This window comes from Mytilus galloprovincialis, chromosome 10 (assembly GCF_965363235.1).
Source record: "Mytilus galloprovincialis chromosome 10, xbMytGall1.hap1.1, whole genome shotgun sequence".
In the NCBI taxonomy this organism is placed as follows: Eukaryota; Metazoa; Mollusca; class Bivalvia; order Mytilida; family Mytilidae; genus Mytilus; species Mytilus galloprovincialis.
The window spans coordinates 75,500,431-75,523,244 of NC_134847.1; the positions used below are offsets into that span (position 1 = coordinate 75,500,431).

At 37.0% G+C, this 22,814-nt stretch overlaps 1 long non-coding RNA gene and 1 pseudogene across 1 annotated transcript; one reads left to right on the plus strand and one right to left on the minus strand.

Annotated features, from left to right (window-relative positions):
* Positions 1-539: 539 nt before the first annotated feature.
* Positions 540-2,737, plus strand: LOC143048396 (uncharacterized). Its single transcript, XR_012969812.1, has 4 exons — positions 540-678; positions 1,159-1,225; positions 1,542-1,613; positions 2,596-2,737. It is a non-coding gene; the product is annotated as an uncharacterized LOC143048396 (long non-coding RNA).
* A 243-nt stretch (positions 2,738-2,980) lies between these two features.
* LOC143049576 (uncharacterized) lies at positions 2,981-21,644 on the minus strand (annotated as a pseudogene).
* Positions 21,645-22,814: the final 1,170 nt, after the last annotated feature.

Below are 22,814 nucleotides of genomic sequence, written 5' to 3' on the forward strand. Positions count from 1 at the left end.
TAAAAAAAAGGCCAAGTAATCACATAATCAAAAACCCCATGAGGGCCCTCCAGTCACAATGATTCATTCACAAAAATAATGTTTTACAAACTCAAAATATTAGTTTTCTTTATTTTATGATCAGAATTTTCATATTAAGTCATCTTTTGCATGTGATCAGAGACCAAGTGGTCGGAAACCTTACATATTTAGTCATTTAGAATGATGTGTAGAATGCAGGATAATGCATGAAGGCAAAAAAGGAAATTAAGAAGGGGGGCACCCACCCTCATTCCACATTATTAGAAATAAATGTGAGTCTGATCTATAAGAATAAAGGTAAACATGAATTCACAATCATATTATATAAATATAAATTGAAAAAATCAATTGTATATTCCAAATAAAATTATGAACTCAAGTCTAAATAGTTTATAGTTTATCTAATTAACCAATACATGTGCAGACTGACATTTCATATCATATTTTTCAGGAATGATACATGCAGGAATTTGTGCCACACATTTGAACAATTTCCTTAATGGATTGAATGTACTGTCTGTGAATTCATCAGCCATACTTAAAGAAAAAGGAGAATTAAACTGGAAAGAAAATATTTGCAGTTGCAAAAGAATCCTGTAAATAAATTCAAAAGAAGAAACAGTTTTAAACATGGTTAATTTAATGAATAATTGGAAGGTAATTAAACCTTTAGTCATATAATTCATAAATTTTCCTAAGTAGATATAAAGTATAATGAGGACCATAATTATATTCATATTTGCACTTAAGCAGTCATAAAAATGAATTAACAGATCTTGGTAATAATTTCAAGTTTAGGGTCAATATTTCAAATCAATTTTGTGGTAAAGCATTGTTATATATACTTGAAGACTTTCATGTATAGAACATGACAGAATTTGTTTCAACAAAAATATTGAACTAGAATTAGTTACATATGTATAATTTATTAAATGAAATCTATATTAATGTATAATTTCAACAAATTTAATGAAACCTATTTGGTTTTGAAAGCCTTTATACATATTATTATTACAAATTTCATTGTTAACAGCCTGAGTTTCCAGTTAATTTGAAATGTTATATGTTTTAGCTATAGTATTTGAACACTGCATGCACTTTCATTTATATATATTTGTTATCACTTTTTTTCATTAGGTTGAAGCTAGTTATGTTGCAGAATTGCAAATGTTTGGTACTGGTTGAAACTATGAAAGTAATACAGGTAAATTTAAAGAATTTAGACTTTAACTTTATTAATAGAAAAGATATTCCCAAATGTCAAGGTGAAAGTGGACATTGTAGATTCTAAACACCCATGTGAAAGCAACAGTCTTCTATGGTGAGAGGATGCCATACTTAGCAATGCTCTTGTTATTATATGGAATATGGCTTTTTTTATCATTATTTTCACTATTTTGATATTGAACAACCAACATTGATAAAAAGTAATATAAAACTCTCACTTTTTATGAATCCTATATTATCTGATTATATTAATTTACTTATTTAATTTTTGTTATATTTGTTATCAATTGTAGGTCTCATGGTCATCATTTAACAGCAGGTTATTAGCAGCAGTTATGTAGAAAAATGAAGGATGACTGTCAATGGTAAATACATACATTTTAGGATAATTACATGTAGTTACCTTTGAAAAAAAACTTAGGTTCCATTTGAGACTTTTTAATCTGATAATGGTGTTTTGCAGGCATTTATAACATTTCTTTTTGGACAATATATTTAGTAGACTCAACTATAAAATGTAGGATCATGTAAACTTGTACACAGATGTCACTGACCTACATTTTCCACTTCTCACTGACTTTGGTTACATTAAACATCCAATTTCATATACAACAAATGTATATCTCAGCAACTAAAAGGTGTCAGATCATGCAAACTTATATATACACTCTCAGAGTCTCAGTAAGTAACTCAGCTTCCAGGCAAAAGAAGGTCACAGTGATCCACATTTTACACTATTGATTTGTACTTTATTTTATAATTTAAATACAAAGTATATTATCAAGACTGCCACTGATTCTTATGTGCCACAATTCTGACAATGAAGATAACTATGTGATGTAGATAACTTATGTTTATTTCAAACTTGGTCACATGCTGTATATATGTAAATTTTTACCAAAAAGAACAGTTCAACTGTTTTGATTTAGGTACACATATATGGTAAAGGTCACACCTATTAAATATACATGTATACCTTGAATTTATTTGCATTGGACCCTATAATGCTCCCTATATCATTATATTGTCAATTATTGCATTCCAAATTGCCATTGTTCACAAAACAAAAACCACTAAAAAGGATGGCCATCATATGCAAAAGCAATATAAAATGCATACCCATCAGCTGACCTAATTATTGCAATCACTTCAAAAACCTGGCCATATATCATATTATAAAACTCTTAATGAGTACCTTTGTTAGTCAGGTATAATATAACCTTTTTAAATTGATGTTGTAATGCATGATTGGATTAATTTTGCACTCACTGAAATATTATATAGATTTAGTAGTTTATTAGTATATATTACACCTTCTCATTACAAATAAATAAATTAAACTTTCAGGTAAATGCAGCAACAGAATGTTCCCCTGGAAAATTTACGTAGAAAATTTGGGAAAGTATGAATAAGAAATTAGAGAGGCAAACAGATAACCAGAAAACAAAGATTTTGAAAGAAAAGAATTGCCACTAATAGTAATATGCTATATCTGACTGGGAGCAACATGTACTATTCAATATGGAAGGATTGATAATTTTGACTGAGAACACAGTGAACTCTAATAATGCTATGACTATCAATAAGTACTTGACTGAATCAGAGGAGTAAACTATTTACACATTTGTAAATATAACAGTTATATGTTTGCTTGATTATTGAGGCATACAAAATAAAGAAAGTTGAAAAACCTTTGAAAAAGTTATAATTTCATCATTTTTTGGTTATGTTACTATGACAACTGAAATATATAATGTATTATCATTATGCTTCATCAAACTTAAATCATTAATTGTGGAAAAGGTGACAAAGTCTTTTTTAATCCATTTACTTGCATGACTGTTACCTATGAATCGATAATTTAAAAAAAAATATATTTGGTGATTTTCGCTAACTTCTGAGTAATTTATTTTGCTCATTTAAGACCACAGTAATGCTAATATAAGCTGCATTACAATGTATCATAATATTTGTTTACATTTACATAGAAGCCATGTGTTGTTGGTCTGAAATCATGGTATTTGATCTGCCATTGTCTGTTAGGTTGTTAATCTTGCACATCAGAACAATGCAAAAACTTGAATTTTCCAACTTCATGTCCTGTTGCCATGGTAACCGTTGTTCATAGAAACCAAAAAATTGTTCTCATTTGATTGCCTTGTGAAACTGTATTATTCTGTGTTAGTTTAACAAAGGATATGACAACATATGTCACACTTTGATCACCAATGATGAAAGATATACAAAAAACTGCTGTTGATCACTGTTTCGTTAGGGGTCACAAAAACATTTTTCGTGCAAAAAATAGTCTGGTGACCCATATTTTTTTTTATTTCTTTTTGAAGCTCATTGTTATGACCATCTTATGTCAAATTTAAAAAAATATTCATTGGACCATTTTTTTGGAAATTTAAGAAAAATAGAAATTTTTAACAAAATCTGTGTTTTTTTTTGTGGAGCAGTGTTGATGAAATTAGAGACGAAATCAATGAAAATGAATAAAACTGCCATTATTTGTGTTTTATTTACATTTTAAATAATAATTTTGTAATAAATGAAGAACAAACCCTTCAAAATACTTTCAAAGGCTTGAAAAAAATCCAGAGTTTCTACATCAGGTATGTATTTATGCATACACGTGATGTACCAACTTTGGTGACCGTTACCATGGAAACGAGTCTGGTGACATACTATTTTTAACTCAAATTTTCATAGAGGCCATTGCATAGTATATGTATGCAAATTTTAAGAAAAATTCAATGGTGAAAAAAAATTTGCTATATCTGTAGGGATCCACCTTAACTACCTTGGTATACACAGACTAAACGAATGTAAATCTAAACGCACATTGTAATGAGAAAAACCACACAAACTAATGTAATGCACGTTAAACCCACTATCTTCGAATTCACCCAACGTTCAATTCGTGAATGACATTGATGATACGGAACATAATACTACTATTTTGTATTCTCAACGGACAGAATTGCAATCGAATGTACTTTTGAAAACTGCCGTGGCACAAGTAGGCTCAAATCAGTTCTTTATCGATACGGATATTCTTTTTGACGAAGGAGGGCAAACATCTTTTGAAACGCAAAACTTAACTAAATTTACAGATAGCGGGAAAATAAATAATATATTAATCGGCATTTGGAGGTGCAGAGAAAAACGTAAGACACATAGAAAAGTCAACAATCTATCTGAAAACCGATGTAGGACACGTATTGTCAATCAACGTACTGATAGTACAGATGATCGACATGCCTATACAGAATCACATACGTAATATTGATACACAGAACGGTTATTTGCGTGGTTTAAAGATAGCGCACACGGTGACAAAGCACGATTCATTCGAGATATCGTTGCTGGTAGGCGCATATCACTACGGGGACGTTGTTCAAGATTATATAGTCCGTGTAAACGATCCGACCGCCGTGAAATCCAATATCGGATAAATGCTTTCGGTACTTACATACGGTAAGAAAACAAACACGTCGAAGACTAGTATGTGTAATGTTCTAGTATCACACAAAGTTACAAAATTCAATCTGGAGAGATTTTGGAATTTATATTCAATAGGAATAAATAGTAGGGAGGTAGACGAAGACGACAATGCATATATTTAAGTCTATCAGGACAGATCAATTGAGTTCTGAGAAAACAAATATTCCGCTATGTTACCTTGAAAACGTGATGAATTGCCTATAAATTAAGCAGTCACGAACAGAAGGACAGAAAACGTCCTTCAAAGACTTACTCAAAACTCAGATATGTTAAAGAAGTACGGGAACATTATACAAGAACAGGAACGAAGAGGATTCATAGAGAAGGTAGATGAAACAGATGAACTTAAGAAAAGTATCACTACATTCCTTATCATCCTGTACAGAAGGAATCAAGCACTATGCCTATCAAAATTGTTTACGACTGCATTTGTCGACATCGCATAATTCGCAAAGTTTGAATGACTGATTTGTATGTGAACAACATTCTGTTAAGTTTACAGAACGAGGGTGGGCTGACTATAAGGAAGGGAGATCAATGATGGAGGAAACTGGATTCTATCTACGATCCTGGACGTCAAACCGTGTGGATATACGTAAGCTAGCTAAAACGGAAAAAGTACTACTATATGCGGACAAAACACAAAAGTACTTGGTATGTTATGGAATAGCTGATTCGATGATCTGATGTACCAGAAATTAATACGGCCGCTTTGTGAAAAATTGTGCAAATCATGCTACAGGAATAAAATTTGGCATAGACTCAGCTCAGCTGTTACTCTTTTATTCAAGATAAGGAGGCATTTGAAAAAATGTCTCACATCCGGTAAAAATCTTAAATGGCCGACATCATACTTAAATCATCCAAATATCAGAGGCTAGTGTAAATTCTAAGTGTGTGAAAAGCGGTTTTTATCATGCTGATATAATAATATTTGGAACAAACCTTTGTTATGTACTACTTTTGGATATTTTATATAGATTAGATGTCTTTTAAAACCCTACTTTCGGTAAAATCCGACATGGCGGACATTGTACTAAAATAAGATTATTTTTAAAGGAGGGTATTGCTACTATCATTAAATCGTTCAGGAACCTTTCTTTGATGCTGCTAATGGATACAATACATAAGACATATGTCTTTAAAAGCATTACTTCCGGTTATAGTCAAACTGGCGGACATGAAACATCATTATTTTACTTTAATATTCAACTTTATTTCAAAATGTAAAGAAACTGGTTTTTTTTTGTGCTGGTCAGTTACCATTTGGTTTTGGCTTTAAGTTATCTTCTAAACCACCTATTGTATTCTATAGATAATGATTAAATACAAAGCTAACACTTCCGGTATATAAAACCAATTTGGAGTAAATTTCAAAGATGAGTCCTCAGTCCATATCTTCGAAATAGAGGTTTTATTTGGATAGATTGATGAAAATAAGATAAAATCACTGTAGTACTAAAACATCTTTAAACGAACAGATCATTTATGGCCGCAAATATTCACAATGGGAAAGCTGATTTTCCTCATTTACTAAGACAGCGGCGATATTGGTTTTTACATCAATAATGTACAAGCTCCTGATAAGGTGAAGAGGCCTCACAAAGAGTTGTCCAAAGGGGTTCCAATGTTTCATATTTTCCCCGCCATTATAAGCGTCTGGAATAGTAAGCATAGAAACCAAATCTCAAGCTTGTTACTCATCCACACCCGCCATGGTATATTGCACGTTTTACATGATGAAAAACATTAGACCGAGTCGTTCAAATATCACCAATAAGTCTTTCCACTTTCAAAAACATGTTTTCTTGCTTCGTAAACCCCATCTGATAAGTTTGTTCGATCTTACTACAAAACCACGTATCGTTTTATCAATGGCATTATCAAATCCATATCTGGTGATGTTGGCTGATCAATCATCATTCTAAATCATTAAGTCACATCTTCAAACGCCATCTATGTCAACAACGAAGTTCCCTTTCAAGTAAACGTGCACTTGAAAGGTCACGGATAGATTATATCTAAGGCTTTTTCCACTTCCAAATACAAGCCAAAGTTCATCTGCCCCCATGTCACGGAATAATGACACAGCAATGACAGCAGCATCAGTATCGACTGTTCAAGTCATGAGTCAGTTAAGTCTGTGAATCACTGCATCAGACACATGTTTTTTTTGTATATTGATTCTATAGTATAAGCCTATTCATTTTAACATGGGGCTAAACTTGAAACACAATCATGTGGTGAATAACACAAAATATCCTGAGCATTTGTTGCTACAACTAACTCTTCCTCAAAATCTATTGAGCAAGCGCCTGTGAATAAAAACTAAAAAGTTCTTTCTTAATGTCGTCATCTCTCAGAAAACTTTACCAATTTTGAGATTTGTTTCGACTCTGGATTCGTCTTTGTATTCTCTTACCCCTAAGTGTATTTCTTTTTTCTTGTGGCAGCATTCAAACTACCGGTATTGTCTATATATGCATTCATCCACTGTTACAGTTTCAAGTTGTTTCATAACGAGTATGCTGATAGGGTATTATGCCCTTATCTTAAAAAGCATGAAACTATTATGATAAAGTCTTGGATGCATATGACAGTTGTAGCAACACATGTTCAGGATATTCTATCTTTACCGCCGTGATGCGTTTCAAGTTAAACACCATATTAATACATATGTATTAAAAGGCTGACACTAGAATCATGGTGCATGTGTCTGATGCAGTGAAACACGAAATTAAACAAGTCATTATTCGAACAGTCGTTACTGATGATGCTGTCATTACTGTTTCGCTATTCCGTGACATAGGGGTAGACGAACTATGGATTGTGTTTAAGAGGAGGAAAAGCTTTGGATAAATATATATAAATGACCTTCCAAATGCACTCGCGATTAGGGATCACACACAAATATTGTGATCCATTTTCCGGTTGTGATACAGTTCTCTGTTTTCTTGAAAAGGGGGAAAAAGACTGTTTGGGAGACATTGATAGCATTTGAAGATGTGACTTTAACTTAAAGAATGATAATTGATCCGCCTAAATCACCGGTGTTTACTGTAAGATAGCAAAAAATAATCATATGGCGTTAGCATGGTTAACAAAGCAAGAAATATCTATTTACGCAAAAGGGTAGGTTAATTGAGGTTATCAACTTAGTCTAGTCTTTTCCAGCATGCAAAATGTACAATATACTAAGACACGTGTTTAGGGGACGAGCCTGAAATTGGCTCGTATGCTACCAAGTCCAGGCGCTAATGGATGACGACGGGACAAAGAGGATCACTTTTAAAAAACTCTTTCTGAGGGCTCATCATGTTGTCAGAAGCTTGCACATTGTGGATGTAAGAAAGGTTGTCGCGGTTGTTTTTATGAGGAAAATCAAGTCTCCCGTGCCCTGCGTCGTGTGCATGTGGTGGTAACTGGGAATTTACAAGTTTTTTTTTGCCAAATAGTGGTAATTTTTAAAAGGTTTAGTACTTAAGTGATTTTATTTTGATTAAATCAATCTATCCAAAGCTCTACATCGAACATATGGAGTGAGGACTCATCTTTGACATTTACGCCATATTGTTTTTTTTTTACCGGAAGTGTTAACTTTGTATTTAGATATTAACTACAGAATATGATAAGTGGTTTAGAGGATAAATTAAAGCCTAAAGTTGATGACCACCACAAAAAAAAAAAACCACTTTCTTCACATTTTGCAAAAAAAGATAAATATCAAAATAAAAAAATGACATATTTATGTCCTCCATTTTGAATATTACCGGAAGAAAGGATTTTAAGACATATATCTTATACATTGTATCCCTTGGAAGCATCAAAGAAATGTTCCTGTACAATTTAATGATAGTAACAATACGTTAAAACACATTTCAATCCCCCTCCCTAAAAATTAGCTTATTTTAGGCAATGTCCGCCATATTGGATTCTACAAGTAGGGTTTTTAGAGACATTTTATCTATATAATATATCCAAAAGTATTACATAACAAAGGTTTGTACCAAATATTATTATAGCAGCATGCTGATAGATCCTTTTCACACACTGGGGATTCATTATTATTCGTGGGATACCAATTTTTCGTGGATTTCGTGGGTACAGGCAAACCACGAAATTTGATGTTCAACGAATGACAAATTTTACAAAGGCTTGTACTAGTATGCATGATTCGGTAAAACCACGAAGTTAAATATCCACGAATATGTAAGTTTCCCTGAATCCACGAAAATTGGTACCCACGAAAATAAATGAATCCACAGTACTAGCCTTCTATATTGGGCCGATTAAAGTATGATGTCCGCTATTTTTTATTTAACCGGCAGTGAGACATTTTTTTCAAATGCCTTCTTATCTGAAATAAAAGAGTAATATTTCAGGAAGGTCTATGCCAATGTTCATGCTTATATCAGGATGTGCACAACTCGTCTGAAATATACTTGTGGCCGCCGGACTAAATGTGATATTCCAATACTAGACATTGTAACAAAAAGTGAGATTTTGAAAATTCTTCGAAAAAATACGATCCACTTAGAATACTTAGCCCGGTCACAATACGAAAAAAGAAGCTCATACAGGATCTATGGAAAAGTGGATTGAATTGGGATAAACACGTTTCGGAAAACTCTAAGGATTACTGTAGCAAGCGACTTTGAGAAAGCGACACACAACGTATTTCCGAGATATTATTTCTCCGGTAATTCTATTTCGGAATAGTCTGGTAACAGCGCTTCTGTCTTCTGTTCTACGATCTGACTGATTTCATTTTTTCGAGATCCGGGTCACGGTATCATAAATAAAGATGATAGTTAAGGCAATATGTACTACAACAACTGTTCAGCCAGTACATTAAATATACATATTCGTATTCCAAGGCGAAGTCACTGACAGTACGACGTCGACAATGGACAAGTACAATAAATCGGACGTTATGCTCCCGCGATAGGTTAACCAATAATGGCTAACGTGGAGAATCTCTTAGTATGGCCAGTCAACAATAGTTAATTTCCATTTTTAACCCTCTTCTGAAAAATCTTACGGGTCTAAGGCATCAGTGCTTTTATCCATTTTTAAAGGTAATAACTACCTTTGTCCCTGTTATCGTGGCCCTAGTGGAGAATCTTTTAGTTTTGCGAGTCGGCAACAGTTCAATAAACCCCATTCCCTTTGTTGACTGACTCGTACGGGTCTAGGGAATAAGTGTTATGGGTCATTTTAGAGTCAATATCAACTTCTACCTCTGGTATAATTGTCGATGTTGAGAATCTCTTAGCTTGGCCAGCCGGCAATAGTTCAGTTCGAATTTGTTGTAAACCGGTATCCCATATCCCCACTTTTAACCCTCTACTTACTTACTCATACGGGTCTAGGGTATAAGTGCTATGGGTCATTTTAAAGTCAATAAGTACCTCTTCCTCTGGTATCATTGCCTACGGGGACAATCTCTTCGTTTGGCCAGCCGGCAATAATTCATTTCGAATTTGTGATATACTTGGGTACCCCCTCCTTATCCTTTCCTGACTAACTCATACGGGTCTAGGGCATAAGTGCTATCGGCCATTTTAGAGGCAGTACCAACCTCTACCTCTGGTATAATGGTCGATGTGGAGAATCTTTTAGTTTGGCCAGCCGGCAATAGTTCAGTTCGAATTCGTTGTTAACCGGATTATCATATCCCCCCTTTTAACCTTCTACTGACAAACTCGTACGGGTCTAAGGTACAAGTGCTATGGGCCATTTTAAAGGCAATAAGTACCTCTTCCTCCGGTATCATTGCCCACGTGGAGAATCTCTTCGTTTGGCCAGCCGGCAATAGTTCATTTTTGAATTTGTGATATTCCAGGGTACCCCCCTTATCCTTTCCTGACTAACTCGTACGGGTCTAGGGCATAAGTGCTCTGGGCCATTTTATAGGCAATACCAACCTCTACCTCTGGTATGATGTTCGATGTGGAGAATCTCTTAGTTTGGCCAGCCGGCAATAGTTCAGTTCGAATTCGTTGTAAACCAGAATACCATATCCCCCCTTTTAACCCTCTACTGACAAACTCGTACGGGTCTAGGGTACAAGTGCTATGTGCCATTTTAAAGGCAATAAGTACCTCTTCCTCTGGTATCATTGCCCACGTGGAGAATCTCTTCGTTTGGCCAGCCGGCAATAGTTCATTTTAGAATTTGTGATATACCAGGGTAGCCCCCTTATCCTTTCCTGACTAACTCGTACGGGTCTAGGGCATAAGTGCTATGGGCCATTTTATAGGCAATACCAACTTCTACCTCTGGTATGATGGTTGATGTGGAGAATCTCTTAGCTTGGCCAGCCGGCAATAGTTCAGTTCGAATTCGTTGTAAACCGGAATACCATATCCCCCCTTTTAACCCTCTACTGACAAACTCGTATGGGTCTAGGGTACAAGTGCTATGGGCCATTTTAAAGGCAATAAGTACGTCTTCCTCTGGTATCATTGCCCACGTGGAGAATCTCTTCGTTTGGCCAGCCGGCAAAAGTTCATTTAAGAATTTGCGATATACCAGGGTATCCCCCTTATCCTTTCCAGACTAGTTCGTACGGGTCTAGGGCATAAGTGTTCTGGGCCATTTTATAGGCAATACCAACCTCTACTTCTGGTATGATGGTCGATGTGGAGAATCTCTTAGTTTGGCCAGCCGGCAATAGTTCAGTTCGAATTCGTTGTAAACCAGAATACCATATCCCCACTTTTAACCTTCTACTGACAAACTCGTACGGGTCTAGGGTACAAGTGCTATGGGCCATTTTAAAGGCAATAAGTACGTCTTCCTCTGGTATCATTGCCCACGTGGAGAATCTCTTCGTTTGGCCAGCCGGCAATAGTTCATTTTAGAATTTGTGATATACCAGGGTACCCCCCTTATCCTTTCCAGACTAGTTCGTACGGGTCTAGGGCATAAGTGCTCTGGGCCATTTTATAGGCAATACCAACCTCTACCTCTGGTATGATGGTCGATGTGGAGAATCTCTTAGTTTGGCCAGCCGGCAATAGTTCAGTTCGAATTCGTTGTAAACCAGAATACCATATCCCCACTTTTAACCTTCTACTGACAAACTCGTACGGGTCTAGGGTACAAGTGCTATGGGCCATTTTAAAGGCAATAAGTACCTCTTCCTCTGGTATCATTGCCCACGTGGAGAATCTCTTCGTTTGGCCAGCCGGCAATAGTTCATTTTCGAATTTGTGATATACCAGGGTACCCCCCTTATCCTTTCCTGACTAACTCGTACGGGTCTAGGGCATAAGTGCTCTGAGCCAGTTTATAGGCAATACCAACCTCTACCTCTGGTATGATGGTTGATGTGGAGAATCTCTTAGTTTGACCAGTCGGCAATAGTTCAGTTCGAATTCGTTGTAAACCGGAATACCATATCCCCCCTTTTAACCCTCTACTGACAAACTCGTACGGGTCTAGGGTACAAGTGCTATGTGCCATTTTAAAGGCAATAAGTACCTCTTCCTCTGGTATCATTGCCCACGTGGAGAATCTCTTCGTTTGGCCAGCCGGCAATAGTTCATTTTAGAATTTGTGATATACCAGGGTAGCCCCCTTATCCTTTCCTGACTAACTCTTACGGGTCTAGGGCATAAGTGCTATGGGCCATTTTATAGGCAATACCAACTTCTACCTCTGGTATGATGGTTGATGTGGAGAATCTCTTAGCTTGGCCAGCCGGCAATAGTTCAGTTCGAATTCGTTGTAAACCGGAATACCATATCCCCCCTTTTAACCCTCTACTGACAAACTCGTACGGGTCTAGGGTACAAGTGCTATGGGCCATTTTAAAGGCAATAAGTACCTCTTCCTCTGGTATTATTGCCCACGTGGAGAATCTCTTCGTTTGGCCAGGCGGCAATAGTTCATTTTAGAATTTGTGATATACCAGGGTACCCCCCTTATCCTTTCCAGACTAACTCGTACGGGTCTAGAGCATAAGTGCTCTGGGACATTTTATAGGCAATACCAACCTCTACCTCTGGTATGATGGTCGATGTGGAGAATCTCTTAGTTTGGCCAGCCGGCAATAGTTCAGTTCGAATTCGTTGTAAACCAGAATATCATATCCCCACTTTTAACCTTCTACTGACAAACTCGTACGGGTCTAGGGTACAAGTGCTATGTGCCATTTTAAAGGCAATAAGTACCTCTTCCTCTGGTATTATTGCCCACGTGGAGAATCTCTTCGTTTGGCCAGCCGGCAATAGTTCATTTTCGAATTTGTGATATACCAGGGTACCCCCCTTATCCTTTCCTGACTAACTCGTACGGGTCTAGGGCATAAGTGCTCTGAGCCAGTTTATAGGCAATACCCACCTCTACCTCTGGTATGATGGTTGATGTGGAGAATCTCTTAGTTTGACCAGTCGGCAATAGTTCAGTTCGAATTCGTTGTAAACCGGAATACCATATCCCCCCTTTTAACCCTCTACTGACAAACTCGTACGGGTCTAGGGTACAAGTGCTAAGAGCCATTTTAAAGGCAATAAGTACCTCTTCCTCTGGTATTATTGCCCACGTGGAGAATCTCTTCGTTTGGCCAGCCGGCAATAGTTCATTTTCGAATTTGTGATATACCAGGGTACCCCCCTTATCCTTTCCTGACTAACTCGTACGGGTCTAGGGCATAAGTGCTATGGGCCATTTTATAGGCAATACCAACCTCTACCTCTGGTATGATGGTCGATGTGGAGAATCTCTTAGTTTGGCCAGCCGGCAATAGTTCAGTTCGAATTCGTTGTAAACCGGAATACCATATCCCCACTTTTATCCTTCTACTGACAAACTCGTACGGGTCTAGGGTACAAGTGCTATAGGCTATTTTAAAGACAATAAGTACCTCTTCCTCTGGTATCATTGCCCACGTGGAGAATCTCTTCGTTTGGCCAGCCGGCAATAGTTCATTTCAGAATTTGTGATATACCAGTGTACCCCCCTTATCCTTTCCAGACTTACTCGTACGGGTCTAGGGCATAAGTGCTCTGGGGCATTTTATAGGCAATACCAACCTATACCTCTGGTATGATGGTCGATGTGGAGAATCTCTTAGTTTGGCCAGTCGGCAATAGTTTAGTTCGGATTCGTTGTAAACCGGAATACCATATCCCCACTTTTATCCTTCTACTGACAAACTCGTACGGGTCTAGGGTACAAGTGCTATAGGCCATTTTAAAGACAAAAAGTACCTCTTCCTCTGGTATCATTGCCCACGTGGAGAATCTCTTCGTTTGGCAAGCCGGCAATAGTTCATTTCAGAATTTGTGATATACCAGGGTACCCCCCTTATCCTTTCCAGACTTACTCGTACGGGTCTAGGGCATAAGTGCTCTGGGGCATTTTATAGGCAATACCAACCTATACCTCTGGTATGATGGTCGATGTGGAGAATGTCTTAGTTTGGCCAGCCGGCAATAGTTCAGTTCGAATTCGTTGTAAACCGGAATACCATATCCCCCTTTTAACCCTCTACTGACAAACTCGTACGGGTCTAGGGTACAAGTGCTAAGAGCCATTTTAAAGGCAATAAGTACCTCTTCCTCTGGTATTATTGCCCACGTGGAGAATCTCTTCGTTTGGCCAGCCGGCAATAGTTCATTTTAGAATTTGTGATATACCAGGGTAGCCCCCTTATCCTTTCCTGACTAACTCGTACGGGTCTAGGGCATAAGTGCTATGGGCCATTTTATAGGCAATACCAACTTCTACCTCTGGTATGATGGTTGATGTGGAGAATCTCTTAGCTTGGCCAGCCGGCAATAGTTCAGTTCGAATTCGTTGTAAACCGGAATACCATATCCCCCCTTTTAACCCTCTACTGACAAACTCGTATGGGTCTAGGGTACAAGTGCTATGGGCCATTTTAAAGGCAATAAGTACGTCTTCCTCTGGTATCATTGCCCACGTGGAGAATCTCTTCGTTTGGCCAGCCGGCAAAAGTTCATTTAAGAATTTGCGATATACCAGGGTATCCCCCTTATCCTTTCCAGACTAGTTCGTACGGGTCTAGGGCATAAGTGTTCTGGGCCATTTTATAGGCAATACCAACCTCTACTTCTGGTATGATGGTCGATGTGGAGAATCTCTTAGTTTGGCCAGCCGGCAATAGTTCAGTTCGAATTCGTTGTAAACCAGAATACCATATCCCCACTTTTAACCTTCTACTGACAAACTCGTACGGGTCTAGGGTACAAGTGCTATGGGCCATTTTAAAGGCAATAAGTACGTCTTCCTCTGGTATCATTGCCCACGTGGAGAATCTCTTCGTTTGGCCAGCCGGCAATAGTTCATTTTAGAATTTGTGATATACCAGGGTACCCCCCTTATCCTTTCCAGACTAGTTCGTACGGGTCTAGGGCATAAGTGCTCTGGGCCATTTTATAGGCAATACCAACCTCTACCTCTGGTATGATGGTCGATGTGGAGAATCTCTTAGTTTGGCCAGCCGGCAATAGTTCAGTTCGAATTCGTTGTAAACCAGAATACCATATCCCCACTTTTAACCTTCTACTGACAAACTCGTACGGGTCTAGGGTACAAGTGCTATGGGCCATTTTAAAGGCAATAAGTACCTCTTCCTCTGGTATCATTGCCCACGTGGAGAATCTCTTCGTTTGGCCAGCCGGCAATAGTTCATTTTCGAATTTGTGATATACCAGGGTACCCCCCTTATCCTTTCCTGACTAACTCGTACGGGTCTAGGGCATAAGTGCTCTGAGCCAGTTTATAGGCAATACCAACCTCTACCTCTGGTATGATGGTTGATGTGGAGAATCTCTTAGTTTGACCAGTCGGCAATAGTTCAGTTCGAATTCGTTGTAAACCGGAATACCATATCCCCCCTTTTAACCCTCTACTGACAAACTCGTACGGGTCTAGGGTACAAGTGCTATGTGCCATTTTAAAGGCAATAAGTACCTCTTCCTCTGGTATCATTGCCCACGTGGAGAATCTCTTCGTTTGGCCAGCCGGCAATAGTTCATTTTAGAATTTGTGATATACCCGGGTAGCCCCCTTATCCTTTCCTGACTAACTCTTACGGGTCTAGGGCATAAGTGCTATGGGCCATTTTATAGGCAATACCAACTTCTACCTCTGGTATGATGGTTGATGTGGAGAATCTCTTAGCTTGGCCAGCCGGCAATAGTTCAGTTCGAATTCGTTGTAAACCGGAATACCATATCCCCCCTTTTAACCCTCTACTGACAAACTCGTACGGGTCTAGGGTACAAGTGCTATGGGCCATTTTAAAGGCAATAAGTACCTCTTCCTCTGGTATTATTGCCCACGTGGAGAATCTCTTCGTTTGGCCAGGCGGCAATAGTTCATTTTAGAATTTGTGATATACCAGGGTACCCCCCTTATCCTTTCCAGACTAACTCGTACGGGTCTAGAGCATAAGTGCTCTGGGACATTTTATAGGCAATACCAACCTCTACCTCTGGTATGATGGTCGATGTGGAGAATCTCTTAGTTTGGCCAGCCGGCAATAGTTCAGTTCGAATTCGTTGTAAACCAGAATATCATATCCCCACTTTTAACCTTCTACTGACAAACTCGTACGGGTCTAGGGTACAAGTGCTATGTGCCATTTTAAAGGCAATAAGTACCTCTTCCTCTGGTATTATTGCCCACGTGGAGAATCTCTTCGTTTGGCCAGCCGGCAATAGTTCATTTTCGAATTTGTGATATACCAGGGTACCCCCCTTATCCTTTCCTGACTAACTCGTACGGGTCTAGGGCATAAGTGCTCTGAGCCAGTTTATAGGCAATACCAACCTCTACCTCTGGTATGATGGTTGATGTGGAGAATCTCTTAGTTTGACCAGTCGGCAATAGTTCAGTTCGAATTCGTTGTAAACCGGAATACCATATCCCCCCTTTTAACCCTCTACTGACAAACTCGTACGGGTCTAGGGTACAAGTGCTAAGAGCCATTTTAAAGGCAATAAGTACCTCTTCCTCTGGTATTATTGCCCACGTGGAGAATCTCTTCGTTTGGCCAGCCGGCAATAGTTCATTTTCGAATTTGTGATATACCAGGGTACCCCCCTTATCCTTTCCTGACTAACTCGTACGGGTCTAGGGCATAAGTGCTATGGGCCATTTTATAGGCAATACCAACCTCTACCTCTGGTATGATGGTCGATGTGGAGAATCTCTTAGTTTGGCCAGCCGGCAATAGTTCAGTTCGAATTCGTTGTAAACCGGAATACCATATCCCCACTTTTATCCTTCTACTGACAAACTCGTACGGGTCTAGGGTACAAGTGCTATAGGCTATTTTAAAGACAATAAGTACCTCTTCCTCTGGTATCATTGCCCACGTGGAGAATCTCTTCGTTTGGCCAGCCGGCAATAGTTCATTTCAGAATTTGTGATATACCAGGGTACCCCCCTTATCCTTTCCAGACTTACTCGTACGGGTCTAGGGCATAAGTGCTCTGGGGCATTTTATAGGCAATACCAACCTATACCTCTGGTATGATGGTCGATGTGGAGAATCTCTTAGTTTGGCCAGTCGGCAATAGTTTAGTTCGGATTCGTTGTAAACCGGAATACCATATCCCCACTTTTATCCTTCTACTGACAAACTCGTACGGGTCTAGGGTACAAGTGCTATAGGCCATTTTAAAGACAAAAAGTACCTCTTCCTCTGGTATCATTGCCCACGTGGAGAATCTCTTCGTTTGGCAAGCCGGCAATAGTTCATTTCAGAATTTGTGATATACCAGGGTACCCCCCTTATCCTTTCCAGACTTACTCGTACGGGTCTAGGGCATAAGTGCTCTGGGGCATTTTATAGGCAATACCAACCTATACCTCTGGTATGATGGTCGATGTGGAGAATGTCTTAGTTTGGCCAGCCGGCAATAGTTCAGTTCGAATTCGTTGTAAACCGGAATACCATATCCCCCTTTTAACCCTCTACTGACAAACTCGTACGGGTCTAGGGTACAAGTGCTAAGAGCCATTTTAAAGGCAATAAGTACCTCTTCCTCTGGTATTATTGCCCACGTGGAGAATCTCTTCGTTTGGCCAGCCGGCAATAGTTCATTTTCGAATTTGTGATATACCAGGGTACCCCCCCCCCTTATCCTTTCCTGACTAACTCGTACGGGTTTAGGGCATAAGTGCTATGGGCCATTTTAAAGGCAATGATATAAATTGTTAATGTTAAGATTAATGACTGAGATTGGTCTCCGTAATTTTGAAGAATTATATGTCATTGAAATAGTAGTTGACAGTTTTTATTTTTCTGTTGTTTTTATTTCTGCAATTAACTATGTTTCTATTTTTTCTGATCTGTTTAAATAGAAAATACTGTCTGTATTGTATGTTTTAGTTTCATGATTGGACTATATTTGTAGACAACGAACAACGAACAAATTATGGAATGCCCATATGACCATCAATTCTCTGTAATTCCTAAATTTCTATACTAGTATTCAATCATTTTTTTTTATTTATTGTAGCTTACATTAATTCAATAATCACAAAATTTTAATAAGAACTGTTCTTTACTTTATTTGTTTGTTGTAATGTCCCATTAAATTTCTATATTTAATTATATTTATTTCAACTTGTTATTGCTTCAGTTTACATTATTTCTCTTATCACAGAATGTTAAAAGACCATTACTTTGTTTCATATTTATGAAAGCATTTGCATTGTTTTTATTACATTTACAATGTTATTTAAAGACGCAGACCTAGAAGTCCTTGAAGAAGACCAAAAGTTAATTTAGTAAACGCGGACCTCGAAGAAGACACCCATTGACATGCCTGTTTGAAGTAATATCACATATAAATAGGAACGTTATTTAATCATAGTTATCGTTCATAGTTTCTAACAACACTTCTTCGAACGCAAGTCATCTCATGAATATTATTGCCGGCTCATGAATATTATTGAAGGCTGGCCTCATGAATATTAACGCCGGCTGCTATCGACGGCTAGATCCACACTAGTACCAAAACATCATCAGGTAGTCCCAAAAAGTCAATGATATCTGGATCATATGGTGCAGTTTCAACTGAAATAATTTAAATAAAGTCAGCTTTTGAGTGTGAACAAAGTACCAATACTATTAGGTAACAAATTATTCTAGTTGAACATAAAAAAAAGTTGCACAAATAGTTCTTGGCCATATTTACACATCCAGCGGTACCATCATTTGTACTATCAAAAACAAGTAAAAGCGTACTTTCTTTTTTAAAATGTACTGAAGAATGTTGAGACATAAATGTATTTACATGTGTTAAATATGCAATTAATTCACCTGAATGCCATTTTGTTCATGAACTCCATTATATGTAACGGGACATGTAGGAGAGTGACTTTAAGGAAGATCTCATTGTTGAAGACTATGTGACAAACCTTTTGTCATTTATTTCATGTTGTTGACCCAAAATATATGTTGAATAGTTAATACTATTTCAATAGTACCTGAATACAAAAAAAAAATACCTTGTCTCTTACTATTTCTAACAGCAGAAACAGTCTCTATTACTGGTAGAGGTATTGGCTGTTCATTCTCATCCGACGTGAAGGTAGAAACAGTCTTTTCCTGGGACAAGCTAACTGTAATAAAAAGAATTCAGTTTGTTTTTACACTATCTTGCATGTAAGGAGAACTATTTATATATTATATAGACTATATGTACAAAAGGACTTAGGAGCCATATGAAAAGTTGTCTTATCAGTATCTTTAAACAGTACAACCCAAGTTTAGTGGCAAATATTAGAATACAATTTTCAATGTGATTTTATTGTGCTATAATATTTGAGGGGAGTCAATGCAACAATGTAGTGTGCTATATTTCATGGTACCAACAAGACGATAAATACATGCATTTCTCCTAGGTTATTTTTTCTTTGCATTTCTTTGATTATTTTGTTTAATTTTATAGTTTACATGATTATACTTACTAGTTACACTCCTACTTTCTGTCTGTTGTAATGTGCCATAGGTACATTTACTTAATGCATCAGACATACTCTTTTTCTGTTTATCTGAAATGTATTTATAAAAAAACAATGAAAGCATTTATATGAGTTCAGAAAATGATTGACAGACAGTAAAATTAATTTATAAACATGCACAATAAAATAAAGAAAAGTACAAGAATAGTCATTAGAATAAAGAATATATAAATATTGTACTCAGTCATTTCACACATTAAACCCAATACCTTTTTGAGATTTTACATACAAATTTTGGATAAACTCAATTATGATATTAAAAGCAGAAATATTCTTACAATATTGTTGTAATTCAATGTATTTTTTTGTTATTATATGTACAAATGATGTACTGCATAAGATATATATAGATATAATTTAATTTTGGATGTAACGCATCTTCTGATTGGCTGACGTTATTTTGTTATCAGCCCATAGACATAATTTAGTCATGTGACCGTGACGTCAACCTTTTTTCATGGTTTTCTACGGTTTGAAATGAAATTTAGAATTAAATTATAAGAAATGACTGTAATATACCACATTTTTTATGTTATTTCTTCATAGACAGAAAAAATATTAGTCATTCCTTAAATAACTGTAATAAAATTTTAGCAATTGCACAATGAATATTAAATATTTGTGTATAGCATTTACCTGAAGTATCATAACAATAGCTTGATAAAGATGCCTCATTTCTGTGTCCACTGATAGTCTTGATGTGACGGGATTGGAAGCCACTATAGTCCAGCAAGGTTATGCATGTTGACCGGATACAGTGGTTGGTGTATTCTCTAGATAATTTTGCTGACTTCGACAAATTCTTCATAAACACTTTTATGGTGTTCTGTCCAATTGGTTCATTTCTGAACCACATATCATTTTGTTCACTGAATGAATTCTTTGGATGCAAGAATAATCTATTGCTTGCATTATTGTGTTTCTTTAGATATTTTACAAAAGACTTAACAGGACATCTATCTGTGCCAGTAGCATACATCATTCCCCCTGAACCCTCTGGCTCATTTGTAGTACCTTGGTGGTTTTTTGTTAGTTCTGTTGTAAGTTTACGGACATACATCTGCCCTTTTTGATCCGAGTCAACTTTAAATTCATCAACCTTCAATTGTGAGAGATTTTCTTGACCCCTTCTGCAGAAATATAAGATTGTCTCGAATATAGTTTTATTTAGAAGGCCCTGGGGAGTTGACGTGTTAAAAACTAGTGGGTGTTCATAAAGCATTCTCAAATCCTCTAGGGAGATAGCCTCATGGTGGGTAACAGTTCCTTTTCCCTCTTCTCTCGTTTTCCTGAGTAGGGAAGTAAAGTTGTCGTTCGCTCGGGTAAATTCGGGGTCGGTTATGATGTCAAAAAACCTGTCGTTCTCCTTCAGATATCTATTTATGCTCTGTCGTATGGCTAGAAGAGTATTTTTCTTGTAATATTCTTGACTTTTATTTCGGATGTCTGGATGTTGGCATAAAAATCTTGCAATAAGTTTGCGATTTCATCTTTTGTGGCTTCCAAAATGTCAATTTCCATACCTCTTTCAACAATGAAATCTGACAAAACTTTAACAGCAAAATGTGTTTGTTGACCAGTTTTCTTGGACTTAAAGTGCTCTTTTCTAAATGTTGTAGGGTCGTCTTGACCAAACCGCGACATCTTGCTTGTTTTGTTTTTTTTGCAGACGACAGTACAGTTATTAAGCGACTTTAATTAGTGGTTTATAACATCGTTATTTTAAGCGCACATATGATCAGGCTAATAAGTCCAGCCCACTTGTCTGTCAATGCGACTAAGCTCCACCTTCTCTCGTGAAATCAAACAATGATTGACGTTAAAATCAATAGTCATTTACAACAGCAAGACATACTATTTTTGCATAGTGCAGTTAACGCTATATATTTCTTTTAAAAACTATGCAAAAATAGAGTAATTTAACTATAGAAGGACATTCTTACAGGAAGTATAATAATACTGAAATAACGTCGCACGTACGTGATCATCTGCGTGTATTCATTAGTGAACTGCACGTGACTGTATTCATACAACAGAATAACAGTCATAACGTAAGATACACACAAAAGCGGACGATAAAGAATAATGACATTATTCGTTGATTCGTTAGCTAGAGTTATAGAGGGAGGGTTGAGATTTCAAAAAACATATTTAACCTCGCTGCATTTTTGTGCCTTTCCCAAGTCAGGAGCCTCTGACCTTTGTTAGTCTTGTATGATTTTTAATTTTAGTTTCTTATATATAATTTGGAGTTTAGTATGACGTTCATTATATACATTTGGTTAGGGCCAGCTCAAGGAGTTCTACGGTGCGGAAGTTTCTAGCTGAATTGGAGACCCATTGGTGGCGTTCGATTGTAGTCTGCTCTATGCCTGCGTTGTTGTCTTTTTGACACATTCCCCATTTCCATTCTCAATTTTATTGACTATAAAAGATCAAATGTCAGATCGTCGTAGCAGGCTCACTTGATAATCTTTTTCTGATAATATGAGTATCATAAAAAATGCACTTATTCTATATGTATTACAAAGTTGTTTAGTATTATACCTCTGTGCAACATTGCTCTGGAAACCTCATAGTCTTAAAAATGATAATTGCTTATTATATGGTAAGCTTATCATAGGGAATTCATTTCTTATTCTTGAATTAATAATCGTGTTTTTTTTATATCAAATACTTCTTTTAACATTAAATAATTTGGAATAGTATGATTTGCGCATTAGTTCTATTATTGGCAATATTCTTCAGTACAAGATTCTCTTAGTGGTGAGTAAATTATGTTAATTACAATTGCAGACAATCATCAGTAATCTATATTGCAGATATATACAGTAATTCAGTAAATTCTAATTGCTTGTGTTTTCTGTATCTTTCCATTCTAGCAATGTCCGTACCTTTAACATGTTTAAGTCAATGTAAGGCCAAATATAAAAATAAAGCTGAAAATTTCAAATACTTGGTTCTTGTGTTTTACATTAACTATATTGTTTTTGGGGTTTGCTGTTGTTAGTCTTATAAGCAACTTAAGGTAGTGTCTCAGA